Here is an 8,069-nt window from a genome sequence, read left to right on the forward strand (position 1 = left end):
CTCACGCTAGCCTTGACCTTAGCCCTACGGGAAGCTAGACTGGCCTGAGGTTTACTAATTCAGTATCGGCATCAACCAATCAACAAACGAGTTATTTTTAAAAGCACCTTCCAGGCTCTGAAGGGAGCCAAAAAGAAACGAGGGGGTATTGTCTCTAAAGAGCTTACGGTCAGCGTGGGAAGAACGAGCTGAACGCAGGAAACAACAGAAAACAAAGCCAGGCGCCCCGTGGGACGCGTGGGGCACGGGCGAGAGAGCGGGGGTGGGGCAGGGTTTGGAAATCCAGCAGCATCTGGGTGTGCCGAGGGGAGCAGACAGGGCCGGGGGTGCTGTCTTGGAGAAGCTGGCATGACCCAGCGAAGAAAGAGGGTTCAGTGAGACAGAGGGAGGAGCAGGGTAAAAACATGAAAATTAAAGAGAGGGAGGCGAAGCCCCTGGGACGGACGGCCGGCCGGAGCGGGCCCCGCCGCGATGGCCTAAACCTCAGGCTCCGGGTGACGTTCTCAGCCCTCCGTCCGCAGTTCTTAGACACGACGCCCCTGACCTTCCCAGCTGCCTGCTGCACAGCTTGCCTCTTGTTCAGATAATTTGCCATTACCGGATAAAGGACAAATGCACAGGGCCAACAGTGTGCAAGTACTTAACGGACGGCAAGGGATCGAGGAGACGGACGGGGAAGCCGGGGTCTGGTTATCCATCAGACGGTCCCTCACGGCTCTAAGACGGGGCTCTCAGGACGGGGACCCAAACCCACAGGGGAGCGCGCGCTCCCTCAGAGCTGCGTTGGCGATGAGTCATTGGACTAGTTGGAAAGAGCAGGAACTGGCCCTACACTGTTATCTCCCCTTTCCTCTCCTCCTTCCTCCCCTCTCCCGCTGGGAGAAGACACACGGGAAACCCGGATACAGTGACGGGGCACCCCAGGAGCACCCAGGAGAGATGCCCCAGTCAGACAAGAGTGCGGTCCAGCCCCAGCCTGCGAGAAGGCCCCCCGAGGGAGGCAGCAGCCTGAGCAGGCTCTGGAGGACAGCCCGCACGCAGTGCTCAGAGCACAGGAACCCTGGGCCCGCGAAAGATCCGGGGCGCAAGGGCGGGAGGCGGGGGTGCGATCCGGAGGGTGCTCAGTGCCCTCAGCCCGATGTCTGTGACGGGACAGGGGCCGACCCCACGCGAAAGCAGCGGGGCTGGACTCCCTCGCCATCCCTGCCACCTCGTTCCTTGGACGAGGAAGCTCCCCGGCGTCTGAGACGGCAGCTGCACCCACACGGCAAGACGAAGAGGTGGAAGCAGGTCCCCCGACAGCCCCTCCTCGCCCGAAAGGAGGATGTGACATGCCGCCCTGGGCATCTCAGTTCCTTGGGATCTACGAGTCTCGCATTCTTATTCAAGTGCGAAGTTCCCTGCAAAGCCCTGGCCTCCGGTTAAGAGAAAGTCCCACCTACAGAGGCAAGCGGCCGATCGCAGCTTCCTGTGGGACCCCAAGCAGGTCAAAGGCGCGTGGGAAGGGTCCTTGGAGACGGACAGGGAGCGGGCAGAGCGTTCGGGAGCAGAAACAGGCCTTCGGAGCCCAGCGAAGGAAGCCGAAGGCTCTCCTTTGTTCTGTAATTTCTAGAGTGGGTGGCATTTGTAGCTCCCCCTCTGATCTCCATCTGAAGCAAATGCAGACACTTAAGGCTCGCTGCTTTGGAGCACTTTACGATTTCATCCCGCAGGCTTTATGGAGCACCCACTGTGCGCCGGGCTCTGCGCCAGGGGCTGGTGGCTGGGGCTGGGGCAGGGGTATCCGGAGGGCTTCTTCCTGCTCTCATAACACTCGACGAGGTCGGCCTGGGGCCGGGATCGAAGGTGCCACGGCCGTGGACAGCGCCCTGCAGACAGGCACCCGCCAGGTGGCCTCTCCCCAAAACCATGCACCCAGTGCAGGGGGCTGGACAGCCATAGGATGCCTCAGCAAACGGCACCTTGTCAAAAGGCGTACCAAAAGCCCGACGCCTGCGGATTAGAAAAATAAACCCACAGGTGACACGAACATTATAGTAGCAACCTGCCGAGCCTCTTAATCTGTCACTTAAATCTAGGGCTTTTAGCTATAATTGAACATCCTACTGTGACTATTATGAAGAGGAGGAGGAGGAGGCGTCGGAGTTGTGGTTTAGGAGGGCGGAGGAAAATAAATTTCCCTTCAAAACTAGTCAATAACAATGCGTCTGTGTAAAAGCAACAGTGCACTGGCCTCTTCACTGCGGAGAGAAGCCATGCGCCCCGGGCGCGCGGGCAGCGGCCGGATCACCGCCCAGGCCCGCGACACTCCGCGCACGTCCAGCGGCCACTGAGAGCCCCCGAGACCGGAAAAGCATCGGCACAGTTTTATTTATTTATTTATTTATTTTATTTTTTTTTAGGCGAGGCAGCCCTTGGTTGACCTCACAGCTTGCAAGGCCCTTGTCAGCTTACAATCCCTTATATTTTTTTTTTATTTTTTACGCCTACAGCACCTGGGCTTCCTAGGTGGTCTCCCATCCCAAGTACTAACCAGGCCCCACCCTGCTTAGCTTCTGAGATCAGACGGGATCGGGCTTGTTCAGGGTGGCCTGGCCATAGAGACCACTGCAGTTTTAAAAACTTGAGGAGAAGCTGCCTGGCAGATGACTTACGCGTATTATCCTAACTGCTCCGTCTTGCTAAGAGAAATAAAGGAGAAAGGGCGGGAAGGGAGGGGGAGCAGGAGAAGGGAAAAAAGGAAGGAAGGGATGACGGATGCTCCACATCGCATGTCACGGGGGAACTGCAAATTAAAACCATGACGAGATGTGACTATGCGCCTGTCGGAACAGCCAGAACCCGGAGCGCCAAGAGCACCCGGTGCCGGTGAGGACGAGCAGCCGCGGGAGCTCTCCTCATTCACCGCCCCCGGACCTGCGAGACAGCTCGGCCGCTCCGGACGACAGTCCAGGGGCTTCTGACACAGCCGAGCGTATCCCCACGGGACGATGCAGTGCGTGCCCTCCTTGGCATTCCCCCGAAGAAGCTGAAAACTTCTGTGCACACACACACAAAAAACCTGCACCTAGATGTTTCCAGCAGTTTTATTCCTAATTGCCAAAACTCGGAAGCAGCCAAGACGTATCCATTGAGTAGCTGAATGGGTAAATAAACGGCTGTCCATCCAGACGACGGCATTGTCAGCACCGAGAAAGAAATGAGCGATCGAGCCACAAAAAGACACGGAAGAACAGCACACGCGTATCGCTAAGTGAAAGAAGTCAATCTGAAAAAGCTTCTCACTAGATAACAAGATTCTAACTATATAACATTCTGCAAGAAGCGAAACCATGGAGATGGTGAAAAGATCAGGGTCTGGGTGGCGGGGCGGGGGACGAAGGGGGCCGAACGGGCAGAGCAAAGATGATTTCTAGGGCAGTGGAAATATTCCGTGTGATGGATGGTGATGGACACATGTCACTATACATTCATCTAAACATACAGAACGTGCAACCCCCAGAGTGAACTCTAAGATAAACTATGGACTGTGGGTGACTTTGCTGGGTCACTGTTGGTTCATCAGGCGTAACAAATGTGCCCTTTGGGGGGCGGGAGGCGGGAGGTACGTAGAAATTTTCTGTACCTTCCTTTCAATTTAGCTGCGAACCTAAAACGGCTCTTTAAAAATAAAGGCTTTAAGGAAAAAAAAGAACGAAGAGAGGAAGGAGAGGAGGGAGGGAGAAAGAGAAGAGGAAAACTCTGAATAGCACGCAGCATCAAAAACGCCATTTACAAGCTCTGAGATCACGGGGGATGGGAACGGTTTTGTGAAGATCGAGTCCTTTCAGGCTAATCGCATCAGCCTCCTGGGAGTTCCAGAGGGGGCAATGGTGCCTTACCTTCTGGAATGAGACAGAAGCTTCGAAGTGTCCCATCCCTCTGGAAAGGCAGTGTGATATAAATATCACAGGAGATAGTTATGGTGCCTGTGTTACTATTGCTATTGGACTGAATTGTCTTTGAGAGATTGTTTTCCTAAGAGAGAAATCAGACTGAGGGGATAAACTGTCTCCAAATTTCTTCTTTAGGGAAATTGGGCTCCTGGGGTTTGAAGGGACATAGTGTGGGCGTCTGATAGGCACCTCAGTAGGCAGATTCGTTGCGTCCTAATCTCGGCAGAGAACCAACCGCCTGAGCCCTGGAAGTCTGACCTTGTGAGAGGTTGGGTGGAACTAAAGTTTCCGTAACTCTTCAGAAAGGATCAAGCAATACTGTACTCTTCACATCAAAGCGTTCCTGAGGCGCTCCGAGCCAGGGCCACTTTCCTGCACATCCAGCATCAGCGCCTTTCAAGTGATCAGACTCCCGCCTTCGGAAGTCACGGTCAAACCCCAGGCCAGGGGAGCAGCGGCCTCCTGCAACACTCCTTTGGATAAATGTGGGTCGCTCAGAATACTCCCTCCACTCCTCATGCCAGGAAGACAACTGTTCGTGGCTTGCAGGCAATTCGACTCTTAACTCTTACATACTGTAACGCCTCGTAAACCCCTCGCTGTCAGGGGATAGGCACTCTGAAGAAGTGAATGTGCCACGCGACTTAGGCTGAAATCACTAAATCACTTAAAGCACTAAATCATAAGAACTAAACAAGGGGACGGGTTGTGTTGCACACTTTCCTGCTGAACTAAACAGAGTCTGTTTGATACTTGTAATTTTATTATTATCGAAGGCATCGTCTTGGACGAGAATTATATTGTGCGCTTGTAATTCATACGTGGCAGGTAATAAAGGATTAAAAGTAGTGGTGATTTCTACTTGCACGGCTGATGCCTTTCACATAATTTGATTTCTGAAGCATTACATGTTATTAAATTTCTTTCTGTATGTCTGTTCCAGTTTTATCGGGGTTTGGTAAAAGAAGTGTTAAAAAGACATGGCTCAAGGCGAGAAGCTCCAATATGGAGATTGAAAACTGCGTTAGTCATTAGCTTCCAGCATAGTTCTGACCAAGGAGACCTGAATAACGGTGCTTTCAGGTAGTGATGGTGGTGGGCGTGATAGACATCAGTTAGAGTCTTTGGCGTAAGCCACGGCTGCCAACCCTGAGTAACTTCAGCCAGAAGAGGATGCATCGGAAGGATTCTAAGGAGGTCCCAGTCTCGACGGCTGTCACTGAACAAGCAGGTGCCAGCAAGGACCGAAGAAGACTGGGCCAGGGAGCTTTGGACACTGACATTCCTCTCTGGTCAGTTCCGGTGCCTGCGCGTCTCCACTCAAGAGTCGATTTCTGGAAAGAGATGATCCGGTCGGCCCATTTTGGGTCACGGGTCTATCCCTGTGGCTAAGTGGGTAGAATCTTGTGATCGGCAGCCCCATAAAAACCACAGAGAATGAGAAGGTGCATTTCCCCCAAAGAAAGGAGTATTCGATGGACAAAAAAAAAAAGAGTTCCACTAGAGATCCTTGCTGGCCCAAGTCTACACGCAGTCTCTTTTCCTATCGTCTAGCTGCTTTTGGCTTCATGTAAATGTGGCTTCCTGTCACTGAGTTTGCTTCTGCCTGAGAGGCCATGATAGGTAGAATGTACCTCCTCCAATGACAATCCATGCCCTAATCCCCAGAACCTGTGAGCGGGGGAGTTTACAGATGTGACTAAGATGACAGGCTATAAAATAGACAATAGCCTGGATCATCCAGGTATGCTTAATGTAGTCACATGGCTCAGGGAGATGCAGCAGCAGAAGTCAAAGAAATTCTAAGCCCAAGAGAGCCTCGGTCCCCTGTTGCTGGAGGAGAGTCACATGGAGAAGATGAAAAAAGTCAAGCAGCCTCTAGCAAGGACCTCGAGCAAAGATGGGCCTCTGGCTGGCAGCCAGAGAGGACACAGGGACCTCAGTCCTATAACTGCCAGGAACTGAATCTAGCCAGCAACCTGAATGAGCCCAGAAGTGTTTATAGGCCGAGCTTCCAGAAGGGAACCCAGCTTCGCCGACTCCTTGTTTCGGCCTCATGAGACATGCAGCAGAGAGGACTTCACTGTACCGGGAAGTCTGACCTACGGAACAGCATCACGATATAAACGTGTGTTGTTTTAAGCCACTGTGTTTGCGGTAATTTATTCTGGCAGCAATTAGACAACCGATACAGAGGCCACAAAGATATTTCATCTGCCACGGCGCTAACAGCAGCATCTTATGATTTTCCTTGCTGACTAATGGGAGGGATAAGATCTCTGGGTTTATCGGCCTAGCCATAATTCTTCTCTATCTTCGGCAATAACAACGACAAACAAACAAAAAGCATTTATCGAACAAGCACCATGTGATGGGTATGTTCTAACCATTACAGTATGCAATTCTCAACGACAACACCACAAGCCAAAAATTTTTTTTTTTACAGATTAAAAAGCTCTCCATATCATTGCATCCTAGACCATGGGGACGGTAATAATGCTTATTTCACCAGACTTTTCCCAGGATTGAATAAGACACGGCGATGCTGCGCAACCCGCCCAAGTTCACACAAATAGGAAGCGAGAGCGCTGGGACCACAACCCCATTCTGAGTGACCCTTGCCCACGCCCCGCCCCGCCTCAGCAGCACCACCACCACGACACCCAGAACGGCAGGCAGCGAGGAGGATGTACGGCCAGCGCCCAGCACTCCCCGGCCTGAGATTCCCCGTGTCTCGGACATAGAGGGCAGCGGAACGAGCTCCGGACCACGCATCAGCTGGCCCAGGTCTCCCGCCCGCGACCGGCAGATCTGCGTGGGGGCTGAAGGCCGCACGGGGCGCTCTTGGGTCCCCTCCGCGCACACAGAACGCCCCGGTCCGTCAGGAATCCGTGGCGGAGTTTCTCTGAGCCCCTCTGTACCGCTTTTCATTTCCGGGGCTTCCCCCATTAAATCTTTGGCTGGAAGGGGGAAGGGATTGAGAAGTACAAAGTGGGAGTTATAGAATAGTCATGGAGATGTAAAAGACAGCAAAAAAGAACGTAGTCAATAGTCTTGTCACAACTATGTACGGTGTCACATGGGTACTAGATTTAGCAGGGTGATCATCACTTCGTGAGATAGATACATGTCTCGTCACTCTGTTGTACACCTGAAACTAATATAATATTGTATGCCAACTATAATTGAAAAATAAAAATATTTTTTAAAAAATTATTTGTGGTGGGGCGGGGGTGGTTCACAACTCGCTCCAACCAAGAAGGAACTCTTAGGCTAGCAAAGTCATTCCTCGTTGAGTCTTCCACTTACTTTCAGCCAGCGAAGCCACAGGCTCATGCACACATGCACACACACGTGCACACACACGTGCACACACACGCACGCACGCACGCACACTCCAAACTGGTCTGCCCTTTCTGGCAGCAAAGTTGCTTATTTTCAAGGTCAGCCCTGCACTTTTAAAACGTCAGTTCTGACCAGTTGACCCAGCAGAAGCGCATAGAAGCAGCTCCTGGCAAGGTGGCCACAGACTCCTGCTGCTGTTCCCTGAAGCTCCAGCAGTTTGGGTTTTCTCTGGGTTTTGTTTTTTGTTTGTGTGTTTTTAGTTTTGTTGTTGTTGTTGTTGTTGTTTTGAGAATAAAGGCTTCTCAATTTGCGGTCTGCCTTTGTTCGATTTACAGCGCTCTGAAGTGGTTGGCCTTGACAACTTCCCCAGCGTGACGCTTGTTTCGCGGAGAGGGATCACCAGCCTGTCACGGTGCCATCCCCGGAAGCCCCTCCCGCCAGCTCCTCTCAGACACGGCCCTGCAGACCCCAGGAAAAGGCGCGGCGGGAGCCGTCACTCTCCTGACACCCTTTCCCACCGACACAGGCCAGCCCCTAACTGCGCCAGAGGCAGAGGTCAGTGCCCTTCGGAACCACCTTCTAGAAACTTCCCTCTTCACACTCCCCAGCTCTGCCCCTGGACAGGTAAAATGAAGCTGGGATTTTTGCAACTCGAATCTATTTCTGTCGTAGGCATGTTATCTGATATTAGAAAACGCACAAGTCTGGGTACCGAAGCTCCAACCTTGACTGCCCCTCTGTGTTTTCACTGCAGGTAATGAACCCTAACTGCCCCCAAATACTTCTCGA

The 8,069-nt window shown here is 52.5% G+C and overlaps 1 pseudogene; it reads right to left on the reverse strand.

Moving 5' to 3' along the window:
* Positions 1 to 2,483: 2,483 nt before the first annotated feature.
* LOC118609599 lies at positions 2,484 to 2,603 on the reverse strand (annotated as a pseudogene).
* Between the last annotated feature and the right edge of the window lie 5,466 nt (positions 2,604 to 8,069).

This window comes from Rousettus aegyptiacus, unplaced genomic scaffold (genome assembly GCF_014176215.1).
Source record: "Rousettus aegyptiacus isolate mRouAeg1 unplaced genomic scaffold, mRouAeg1.p scaffold_m13_p_11, whole genome shotgun sequence".
Taxonomy (NCBI): Eukaryota; Metazoa; Chordata; class Mammalia; order Chiroptera; family Pteropodidae; genus Rousettus; species Rousettus aegyptiacus.